Source organism: Opisthocomus hoazin, chromosome 7 (genome assembly GCF_030867145.1).
Source record: "Opisthocomus hoazin isolate bOpiHoa1 chromosome 7, bOpiHoa1.hap1, whole genome shotgun sequence".
Lineage (NCBI taxonomy): Eukaryota > Metazoa > Chordata > Aves > Opisthocomiformes > Opisthocomidae > Opisthocomus > Opisthocomus hoazin.
Window position 1 is genome coordinate 16825594 of NC_134420.1, and position 12216 is coordinate 16837809.

General features: G+C 43.5%; 1 protein-coding gene across 3 annotated transcripts in view; it reads left to right on the top strand.

Moving 5' to 3' along the window:
• The window catches only part of TSPAN4 (tetraspanin 4), a 365256-nt gene that overhangs the window by 329860 nt on the left and 23180 nt on the right, over positions 1–12216 (top strand). The window lies entirely within an intron of this gene.

Below are 12216 nucleotides of genomic sequence, written 5' to 3' on the forward strand. Positions count from 1 at the left end.
TGTGTTTCTTTAGTTTTACAGGGGCGACTGCTACTGTCACCGAAAATCCGGGAATAAAACCTCGTAACACCAATGTAGTGTTAAAAGGCAGGCATTCTTTATTGCGACGTCGGATGCACGGGGGATAATTCCGCCGAACGTGCATACCCCATACCCTTTCCGTGCAGTTTATATAGATCAAAATATACATATTCATCTGATTACATAAGCCCTTTCTTTCATAGTCAAATCAGTCCATTTTCATACACTCCTCCCACCCGCACTTGCGCAGTGCCTCCTAGTGGTGGTCGTCGGGGGTCCTAAGATGAAGGCTTATCCTCTTCATCACAGTTTTTGCGCAAACTCAGTCCTCTTCTGGCTCTTGTCCCTGTGGCATGGGTCATCTTGACCAGTTCTAGGCACCTGCTGGTTTTAATTAAAAGTAACTTCTTTGGGGAGAGATGTATGACTTTTTGCTTCAATTAATTCACACAATAGATAGGTACCACAAATACACCTGCAATCATTTGGTAACGCTATTTCTATTAAAAATCCCCCTTCACCATTATTGTTTAACATTAATGATTACCTAGGGACTAAACCCTCTGTTCCCAGACCTAATGTCCAGATGGGCAGGGCTGTACAAGGGACATAGCAGCATTGTTCGTGCTTTATGATTAACTAATTCCATCACCGTGGTTACACTACTGGCACAGGTTGGTCATTGGGCTCAGCCGTGATGCCTGCAGCTGGAACTGGGGCTGGAGTAGCTGCTGTGCCTGCCAGGGAAACCGAGGCAGACCCTGCAGCTGTGGCAGCGGCGGTGCTGGTCTGGGGGGCTGTGACTGCCTGCTGGGCTGGAGGGGCTGCAGGGCCGGCTGGGGGGGCAACGCCAGTCGCAGCGCCTGCCGCTTCGTTTCCCCCTCTTTCCCCTTTAGGGCACTGAACAGTGTTGAACAGGGCAGCTCGGTAGGCGTGGGCCAGACCCCAGCACGTTGCAGTGATTTGTGTCTCTCTGGAGTTCCCCGGGTGGCAGCACACTTTTTGCAGATATTTTACTGACTGTCTGGATTCTGTATTTGTTCAGGGGTGAGTTTTTTTAGAACACCGGTGGTGCCCACTGCCATAGGTACTTGCCCGTGCTGTCCCACACACCCAGCCACTCACAGCTATCCAGCCCCGGGGCAGGTCTCTGCACAATGTTCTTAACCACTTGTTTAACCCTAAACAAAAGCTGAAACCCATTCAGGAGGCATAACAATAGAAACCCGCTGGCCTGAGCATCCCAGGGGTACTCGAAATTCTCAAAAGCCTTTAGGACCAGCCTGAGGGAGAGAGGGGGGGCGAAAGAGTGGGGGAAGGTATCCCCTCCGGTTTTCCCCACAGGCTGGGTTTGATTATTAACAAATTCTAAGACATAGGATCCGAGGTATGGAAATGACCGCAGTGCCGCGTGCAAATACAAGACTAATTTCATGCACAGTGACGTTATCATATCATAAGTCGATATAGTACAGTACAGCAAAATCATCATCTTAATTCTTTTTCCAGTGATGATGAACAGCATGGCAGTAAACACATACTGCAAATCAGGGTTCAAAAACCACAGCCATCTGAACAAAGTCAGCAACATTTTTACCGGCGACTGTTTAACTAACACAGAAAAATGCCTGTAACAAAATTTAACAAAATCTAAGAAAGCAGTTTTAACACCCGCTGCTCAGCCCTGCCGTTATCCCTGCCCCATGCTTGGGCGCCAAATTAATGTCTTGGTTTCGGCTGCCGCCGGCAACAAAAGCGCCACGTGGCCGCCCCTCCCCCCGCCGGTGTGCGGAGCAGAATGAAAAAAGAAACAGGCAGAAACTGGTGGGTTCGGGATGAGGGCAGTTTAACAGAACAGCAAACAGAGGGAACAGCAACAACAACGGTACAAATAAGAAGAAAACACAACAACGAACCGCACGACCCAGACAGCCGCTCTCCCGAACAGGACCGGCGCTGTGCCCCGACAAGCCGCGAGTGAGTCCCTGCCGCGCCACCCCCCCCCCCCCCCCCCCCCCCGGAACCCAGTGTGACGTCACATGGTATGGAATACCGGGCTCTGTTTGGCCAGGTGGGGTCAGCCCCCAACCCCCGGCTGTGCCCCTTCCTGGAGTCCGGTGAAAATTAACCCTGTCCTGGCCAAACCCAGGACATAATTCCAGTTGCTGAAGGTCAGAACTCCCATGGTGTCAGAGATGTTGTTCTGGAGAGAGAACAGTTTACAAGCATGCATGTACCCTAATAGAAACATGGTTTTGAGCCACTGGAGACACCATGTGACAATGCCAACTTGCTAGAAAGGTGAGCAACTCCATTGACTTTAGTGGAGCCAGGCAGATTTGTACTGTCTGAGGAGCTGGCATTTAGCATAACCTGTGCTTCTTGCAAGTGCACGTGTCTATGTGATTGGAAGAAAAGAATGTATTTTCAAGGAAGAAAATATAGGTAAGGAGATAATTACCTTCTCTGGTGTTTAACCAGAAGGATATTGAGATCCTGTCCCATTTTCTTCAAAATAAGCCAGACTACTCTTCCAATGGTCTTGCTGAGTTTCCGTGAAGTAGCTAGATGTCCCTCCAAAGCCCTCTGTCTCTTCCTTGGATCTACGATTTGTGCTGCCCTCTCTCTCTGGGGGTGCCTTCTGCACTTCTCCCACTTTCAGGCTGAGCAGAGATCACCCCACAGCAGGCATCAAGCTTGCTGTAGTGAGCCTGACTTCACCTGCTGCTCTGTTTCCTCCAAGGGCAATAATGGTAGTTCTCCTCACAACATTATTTACTTAAAATGAGTGAATTTCAGTGAAAGCGTATCTTAAGAATAATAAAGCGGGCTGTGTGCACGTCTCACTTTCCCCTAAGGATTAACATTCCCTGGATCTAGGAAGACACAGCTTCTTCAGTGTGTTTCCACAGAATTGCTCTTTCCAGGCAAGTTTCTCCAGGCAGAACAACAGATTTTAACCCTTCAGTGGGCTGGTTTAGTTTGATTTTTAATGGGTCTTTTAGTTCCATCACAGAGAAAGGTGGCTTAGCAGCAGGCATTTGTTCCCCTTATTCTAAGGAATGGAGAAAATTTCTTCCCTCGAGGCCATGATTTAACCAGCCGTCTCCCCAACTTTACAGTTTACCCTCATCGTCCCTAGTAGCGGGTGGAGCTGACAGCCCTGTGTTCAGCAGAGTGGCTCTGCCACCAAGAGGTGGCAATGCCAATGCCTGTGATTAACCATGGGGACCTTGCATACCCCTCCCATGGCCCCCAGCAAGGTTCAGGTGTCACCGGAGGCCTGATCTAGTTAGGGTGTAATTGTTTTGCTTTTTGCAGGGATGTATTTACCTTGCGACAATGGACAAATTCTGTATTTTGGCTTATATTTTCCTTCCACAGCAAGGCAATGAACTTAAGTTATTTGGGTAAATGGATTGCAGATAGCCCACACTTACATGGTTTGTGGAACTCATTCATCTTCTCTTACCACCGTTTGGAGCATAGGGTATGGTTTGTCTTTGCTGTCCCTCCTCCCCTGATATTTTAGAAGAGCTCACTCTTATTTGAAAGCTCTCTCATTCACCTTTAAACTAAGTAAATGAGTATTGTAAATAATTCAAGCAAAGGTTGATCCCATGGGATGGCTGCAGCAAATGGCTTAGTGGGCAAATGGCCAAGTCCTTCATCTCTGTGAGTAAACTGCTGGCTTCCCCTTTCCCAGATCACAGCATCTGCGAAGGAGTCTGTGTCCCGTGTAACTGCTCTGCCTAATACATAATCACACAACGGTCATTAGTTCCTACAAGAACAGTGTCTTGTCTCCCTGCTTTGATTTGCCTCTGCACGTCCTGAAGCCTCTGTGGTAGCTAATTGGATCTCAAGCTCTATTGCAGAGCATCCCTAGGTGGTTGGGGGTTTTTTTGCCCTTTTTTTTTTTATCTGTATAGATAGAGATAACAGGTTATTAGCACTTGAAACGCAAATGAAACCCATCTTTCATGTCTCTTGGCAGGCAAAGGCTCAACAGCATGTATCATGTTAATTAGCATCCTTCCCAATTTATTTATCTGAGGTTATGCTGATGGTTGTTGAGGACAAATGAAAGTGGTTATCTTTTTGTTAAAAAAAAAAAAAAGGCAGAGAGGTTGAATACGGATATCCTGGCAATATTCTCACATTCTCAATGTAAGCATAGGTTTTGAAAGAATGGGAATTTCCCTTTTCTTCTGGGCTGAATTCAGTGTACGTGGGATTTCAATACACGAGCGTAGCTCAGAGGCATCTTTACACACTGGCACGGGTGTGGTCCTGTAGCCACTAGAGATCAAAGCAAAATTACCGTTTATTGGGAGATGCAGGAAAGGAATGACTCTTACAGGACCATGTCTGGGGAAAGATGATTCGAGTGAGTAGGAGGGGTGGCACAGGAAGAGGACAAGGGCTTGGAGGATAGGTTGTGAGATCTGTGGGACACAAGGCTGATGTGTGAGGACGGAGGAGCATTGCTGACAGCAGCAGTTGGTGGACTACCTAACTGGAGAAAGGACATAGAAGCTCTTTTGTGTCAGTCATCTTTGGAGCAAGTATGTGGACAAAACCTACTACAAAGGGAGTTTCATTCTGGAAAAGAAATGGCAATGTTAGGTCACAATGGCACCCAACTTTGCTGGTGTCAAGGCTGTTGAGGATGTTGGTGTCATTTTTTCCCAATCAGCTTAATAATCTGAAGAAGAGCTTATTTATATGTAAACAAAATGTTCCTTCTACAGTGTGAATGCTGTGTAAATAATTAGGGATGTCACAAAAAACATGCACTTCAGTTTTCACTCACCTGAAATTCCTCCAACATGCTGGTGAGGCTTTTGTCACTTGAGGTGCGTGATGTCCAAGAAGAATTGACTTCATATTTTGGTAATTAATTTGCAGTGTCAGCCTTTTGTGTATGTAATTGATTTGATTTACCTGCCTACTTTTACCCAGCACTTTCTCCATGTTTGCTGCAGCATTCAAACACCTTTGAAACAAGAAGCAACAAGCCAAGAATTCATATTTAAAGTTTTTATTCCTAGGTTCACTAAAAAGAAACCTTTTTTTTAAGGAGGCCTAGGACTATCTCATTGGGAAGTGCCCATATACAGGGTGCCATAGAAGACAGAGAGCTGGATGTATGCATCCTCTTAAATACACAGTCAGCTGTGCTGTTGCCTTTGTTCTCTATGCAAGCAAAGAATGTGCATAGCTGCACCTTAACATTTTGAGCCCGTATCTCTGAGCTAGTTATGATGTACTTTATTTAAACAGGCTTGGGGCCTTGGTGCACAAGTCATTCAGCTGTTGCTGTGCATAAGAACGGGTTAGATAGCAGTGACCTCTCTGGCTATAGAAAAGTGTACTTTCCCCTTATACCAGCAATGATAGGAAGCTAAACATTCACTTTATACGGAACAGTGCCTGTGTGTCCCTTAGACTTTGAAGGAATCATCTGGACAAAATCAGGTACAGTTCACTGAAAACATTTGAATTTGCTTTTGCATGAAAAATTTTGAGTTGCAGAGGCTAGTGACTTGTCATACTTGTAATCTCTTGTTTAAAACGAAGTGGCACTAAAGCTGCTGTTGGGATTTGTTATGATTTTAATAGTATGAATATTACCGGAGTGTTTTGATGGCTTCTTTCTTGCAGCCTCAGCTGTCTGCCATGTCAGGTGCCTTGATGTGTGCATTTGAGCACAAGCAGGTGCTTGTGGGTGGAAGACAGTGACTGAAACTGCAATTAATTGTATGCACAAATCATGGACCCAGGAAAAAATTATTTGAAAAACCCGAGGTCTTTGATTTTCATATTAGCTTTTTGTTATTAAAGCTGTTGCAACTTCTTAGTTCTTGTCAGAGTGCATGGCTGGCAGACTCTTGTAGTTTCACTAGCTGCCTGCTTGAGGCCAATGCAAGACGTATTTGTCCTTCCTTTTGCTTCCTGATGAAGTCAGTTTTACCCTCTCAGTGCCAGGAGGGTTACTGACCCTCCCAGGTTAGCAACTGCATTGCTTGTCTCACATTCTGCTGCAGGGCTTAATGTCCCAAGTTGTGTTTGGTATTCAAATACCTAGTTCAAATTATATTATTAGTTTTATGGTATGAGTGGAGTCAGGTTGTTCCCGTTTTTTACAAATAGAGAACTGAAACACAAGAGAAACAGTGACTTTTCAAGACTAGGTAGGAAGCCTGTGGCACAGCTCAAAGGTCTCACCTCACTTGACCCAAGCCAGCACGTTTCATAAATGTTCATTCTTCTTCCCACTCCCAGACCATTTCCTACTATCTTCTGTTCCTGTACTCTCCACTTTTCCTCTGAAGTTACACAGCCAGTGCCAGTGCATCTCTCTTGGTATCAAACACTGCTAGACCCCATAAGCATTTCAACTAACTTATTGATGTTTGGAAGATTCATAAAATGTTTGACTCCTGACAGAGGCTTTTGCAGTCAAACTCGGAAAAGAGAATTCACTGAGCAAGTGGTTTACTGTGTTTGAGGAAGCAATTACAAAAAAATGTTATGTCCTGGAGTTGTTTCACATTTGGAGAGGAAGTGAGGAAGAGGGAATCCCACAGAGCTGAGCAAAGCGTCTGGAGATACTGTGTAACACTGATGACACTGACAAGAAATTAGTATATTGTCCCTTAACTGCCAAGCATCAGCGAAACTCATGCAATGTCTTACTAAAGTCTTACAAGATTTCTATTCGTAGGCAGATGGTATAAGGAAGATTTCAGTGGTGAGAAGAGCATGTACTGCTCTCAGCTTCTTATAGACAGGCTTGGGGACATCTCATTTAAAATAAGCCTTACCTGTTGGTACAGTCAATCTCATCTCTTCTTAGCAGGCAAGAGGGCTTCCACAAATGACCTTACAGATTAGGCACTTTCTGTTTACATTCAATTTCCCACTTCCTGCTATTCGTAGAGAATAATTATCAAGGCATTAAATTAAAAGTTTTGCCCGGTGGGAAACTGTTGGATATTTTGTCATTTCCTTACAGCCTCTCCTGTTCTGTTGGAGAGGCACAGAGGTTGGGGAAGCAATCACCAGAAAGGTCAGGAATATTTACTTACCTATATTGAAGTGCTGCTGAGAGGCTTTGTCCAGTTTAGGGGGCTTGTTGGGTTGAAATTTTGTTCACGATGTGGTAGGGAAGCACTGAGGCTTGAAATTACAAGTCTCCATTTATCTGCCGGTTAGAAAGCTGGGGATGCTGCTGGCATCCTCTGGCCTTTGCCTAAGGGCAGTGCCGGAATCCAAGTGACATCTCATGCTGTCAGCAAGTTGAAAAGGAGTTAATAAGGATCTCCCCAAGAGCCTTCTTTTGGCCTTTCTTCCAGAGGGATTTACAGCAAAGCCACCTTCCCTCTCAGTGTGCTGGGACAGTGCAAGGACTTTGCATCTTCAGTACTAGTATAGCTTCAGTTTAATCAAAGTCTTCTGTCATATTTGCTGTAAATATTGATAATACCTGTGTTCTGCAGAAATACAACTTTCTTGTTTGCCCAGGAAGTTTTGCTCCAAAGCACTTCTTCCTCCTTATCAGCAGCAAAATTACAGGACTGGGTTTCTCAGGGAGCAGTACTTGTCTTCTGTTTCATGCCTTAACAGTAAGCAGATGAACTCCAAAGCCTTTCATTTAGACAGCGTGAGAGATCTGTCAAACCATCCCCAGGAACTCGTAAGGCTACTGCAACCCCTCATCTGTAATACAGAGGTGGAAATCATTATGAACCTCGCTGGGTTTTTGCAGCACAGAGTGTTTATGTAGTGCTTTCAGCATGTCTGTGTCTGTGCTAAGCAGGGTTTTTGTTGTTGCTGCTGTTACACAGGTTTTATCTCAGCCTCAATTATTCCTAGGTTGTCTTACTCAAGGAGGCAAGGTGGAGTCTGACAGCTCTTGGTCCTCGTGAAGGCTGCTGGCTTCTGCAGCTGGGCTTGTCAGCCAGCCACAATTCTGCTTGAAGGCTCCAGACTTCCAAAGCAATGAGGGGACAAAGCTGACAGTAAAACAAGCCTTACATGTAAATTGCTACAGCTTAAGTAGCTGTCTCGAGGGAATACAAATTAAGAAGGAACCCCTTTTTAATTTGGCCTGAATTTATACACAGGCTTAAGTAAGATTATTTTTGAGGGATATTTTGTCACAGCTGTAGTTTAGATGAGGCTCAGATAGGTCCCTGCCCATTCTCTGTCACTGCATCAGCTGCTTCCAGCCACTTTTCCTGACCTCCGTGGCAGTTTCTGTCCAGTCCTGCTGCATCTTTTGTAGCTTTCTCTTCTCTAGTTCAAATACTGAGTTTCCTTCATTGCTTGAAGCTCTCTGGACATGACTTGTCTACCTTAGTGCAGTATGCATTTTTTAGAAATTCTTTTTAATAGGACAATGAGAGATTTAAGAGCCATATTAGGGCCTAATGGAAATCAGTGAGAAAGTATTTGTGCTCATTGCAGTGGGAACAGGCTCTTGCCTTAGGTAAAGTGCTAGTAATATGCATGCCCCACTCTAAGAAGTGGTTTCCTTGCAGTCGTGGATTGTAGTGGATTACCACACTAAGTAATAGAACACATTTAATTTATGTTAGTAGAAACACCACTGAAATCCGACAGTGCTGATAAGCGTGAACAAGCCTCCAATGTGTCTGAAGCCAGAAGCCATAGGAATTGACACGGATGGGGTGCCAGCTTGAAGCTTACACCTCTCATCTGTTGACCAGTGAATCCCAAGGAGGAAACGAATTTTCCTCTGCTTCACTTTCAGATTGATAAAAGGTACTTACTGCCTAACCTTTCAGAAACTTTCTTCTTAAGGAAATCTCTGGTATTCCACATGACTAAAAATAGGTATCTCATTTAGAGTAACAGTTTGCCTGCTGAGAGTTTTGATTATGCTTCATTGTGCTCCTTCACTAGATAGAGTTGTGCTTTGTGACGGGCCTGGCTTGCATATGGAAGAAAGCAGCAGATTCAAATTGCAGAATATTTAATACAGTACTTACAGTCCCTGTTTTGCGATAAACATTTTGCCTAGCTGAGGACTGTAGCACAGAGACAAACAAGAGAAGCTGACAGATTGGTGAATGATGGGTGGGATCATTTGTCAGGAGACGTGATGAATCACTGTGGTGCAGCATTTCATTTTCAGAAAGATCATTTTCTGAAAAAATCAAATTGAAGGCAGAAGAGACAACTGGGGGTGTTTTGTGAGTTTTCATTTAAATCAAATATACAATTAGAATATTCAATATACATATTGAAAAGTTCCTGCTGTTTTAAAAATATTTTCAAGAAAAAACAAAGTTGAGGTTAGCAGGAAACACAGTGACCTGGAGGAGCATTTGCCAGCTATGCTCCACAAATAGGTGTTGAGTTTTACTTACCCCTCTCTGGTCAAAGCTAGTGGGAATCATATGTCTAGAGCTTCAAGCAGTGCTTCAATTAGAGGAATAATATCCATCTTATAACCTTGTACACAGGTTATTCAAGCAGAAGTCAATGTGCTTTTAATGGAACTGCACGTAGACACTGAACTCCTCGCAGCGTGAATGAGAGTAGTGGTCACATTTAATATCATCTGTGCTCTTAGAAGTCCATGGCTACTTCTACATCAAGACTGATTAATTCACGCGAGATAGCACAGTAATAAAAAAGGCTCTATGTAACTGGCTAGAAGCAGGGGAGACACAAACGGTGGGAGGTGCATGCTGGTACCTCAGCTGCAGACTCAAGTAACAGGAGACCAGAGGCCAACACCTGCTTCCCCTTTCTCCTGCTGCCAAAGGGCTGCAGGCTTGGTTGGCTGTACAGGGCTATTTCTAGGTGATGATAAAGACCTTTTTGACCCTAGCATAAACACACAGGAGCATGTGAATGCTTTAAGGAGTAACTCTGTAAAAAAGAAGTTTTAAATCAGTTGCTCTTCAGAGAATAGCATTCCTCGGTGCATTTACAGCACACTTTTGGTTAGAAGATCAGTTAGAAACTTTAGTAAAGGAGAACTATATAAAATCCTACTTTTACAATCACTCCAATAAATACAAAGCTCTGTGTGTGTGCACATGTGAGATTTCCAGATACCTTCCCTAGTCAGTGGACATGAAATAAAAAAGCAAATAAATCTGGCGATACTGTTTCACAGGTTCTCTATGCCTCTTCCAAATTTGCAGCCTGCGTAGAGATGAGAGAGATAAGGAAATGAGACACACACATGGTGTGGGATTATAAAAAGCTTACATGCTCTTCCAAGCAAGATTCAAACAGGCACTTTCTTTTTAAACCAACAAATAATAATGGGTCGTACAGTGTGCATGACTTGATGTTGAGGGACTTGACATTGAGGCATTTTGAAATAGCAGTGAGACAACTGGTCACATAGTGCCTGCTTTCTTGAGTAATGCTTTGTTGTTTACTCAGTTTCTGAAATATGGAAATCTGTTGCCAGTTGTGTTCCCAGTATAAAGATCTTGCACTCTTTGTGCAGGGGAAAGTGGTTAATTTTGCGAGGAAGCGAAGGCTTGCATATTGCTTGCTAGTGCATCTTCTCCAGGTAAAAGGAAGAGCAGGAGTGCTTGGTGAGGCAATCTCTTGAGACCATGTGTACTAACAAAACGTTGTTCCTGATCTTGAAGTACTTTATAATAATTTTGATTGTAAGTTACTAATTTATTAGGTAGTTATTATTATTGATCTCAAACAGGACATGAAGATTGGTTTGCAAAGCAAAATTTGAGTGAGGAAACGCAAACTTTTTTTTTTGCATCTTTTTTATAGCATGGCATTTGCCCTTCAGATAAGCATCGCTCTTTCATTTGACCTTATCTCCCTGGTTCCAGATTACTGGTGATATGAACTGTAGGCTGATTTATAGCTTTCTCTTTTTCCAGGGCAGATTTTCTCAAGGATGAGAAATTAATGTTCCAAATAGACTTTTCTCTTTTGTCTTCAAGGCAACAGATGTACTAGCTAGATATCTGTCTCCACCTGGCCTCGGCTATGCTGTTCCTCTTCACCTCTGTCCCTTTCTGAATAAGAACTAGTTTTTCAACAATTAATTTACCTCACTACCTCTCTAGGATACTAAGTAAATTTCAAAGTCTCTCTCAGACTAGCAACGCAACCGTGCCTTTCCATCCTAATTGATGACTCTGCCTGAGACCACAGCAGGTCCAATTGAGGCACAGGGAGCTGAGGGTTAGTGAAGAGCTGAAACCCAGTTCAATCTAATCCTTAATTGCATGCTGGGAATCCCACACACATGTAAGTTTATCATTTATTGCCTGTAATTTTCTCAACTAATTCTAAATTTAATGATAGCTTTCAGCTTTGGTTTTCTCTTCTAATTAACGTACTAGTGACTATGTATAATCGCTGCGTAAAGTCAAAAGCAGCTTACATGATAATTACAGTGGGAGAACAGCACTTACTGTTCAAGACAGTCATCCACAGGAAAGTGCTTGTGTGACTGTTAAGGTGCTGAGATGAAGTTGCACATCCTTCTTTTACTGTCCCAAGGCTATTTTATTAGTGTCTCAGCTTGATGGTGGTAAACTTTCAGGAAGGAAACAAAAGAATCAGAGAGACCAGGCACAACATACAGCAGAGACTTATTGCACACGATGAACTTTTGAGGTCTTAGTTTTTCGTGGAGTTATAATGTGGAGTAACTTTACATTTACTCCATAATAATTATGATGTAATGTGTTAGAAATTCCTCTTTTACACTGTGGAAGATGCTTTGCATCCACTTTTGTTTCCAGGAGCAAATGAAAACACTTCTGACGGAACAAAGCAGAAGGAAATTCCAAGTGTATGGTAGAAGCAGAATACCTTTGTTCCCTCTGTTAACTCAAAATTAGCATTGGTTACTTCATTTCAGACCCTCCTCAGCTGGAATGACTAGTGTCAGGGGGGCAATCACTAGAGAATACACCGTGTCTGTCTGTTGTCCAGTATGGAAGAGACTGTCCCCATGAAGCAAGCTGTAAATTTAAGTTCGGTTTTCTTTTTGACTGTTGCAGCAGAAGAATCTCAGAGCGGCACTGTATTTTGCAGTCAGATTTATAGCAGATTGGTAGAGAAGAAAATGATGAACACACCACTAACATCGACAAGCGTGCAGGGGAGGGGGGCACATACAAGCATATTTGAGCAGCACTATTCAGTGCTTTTCATTTA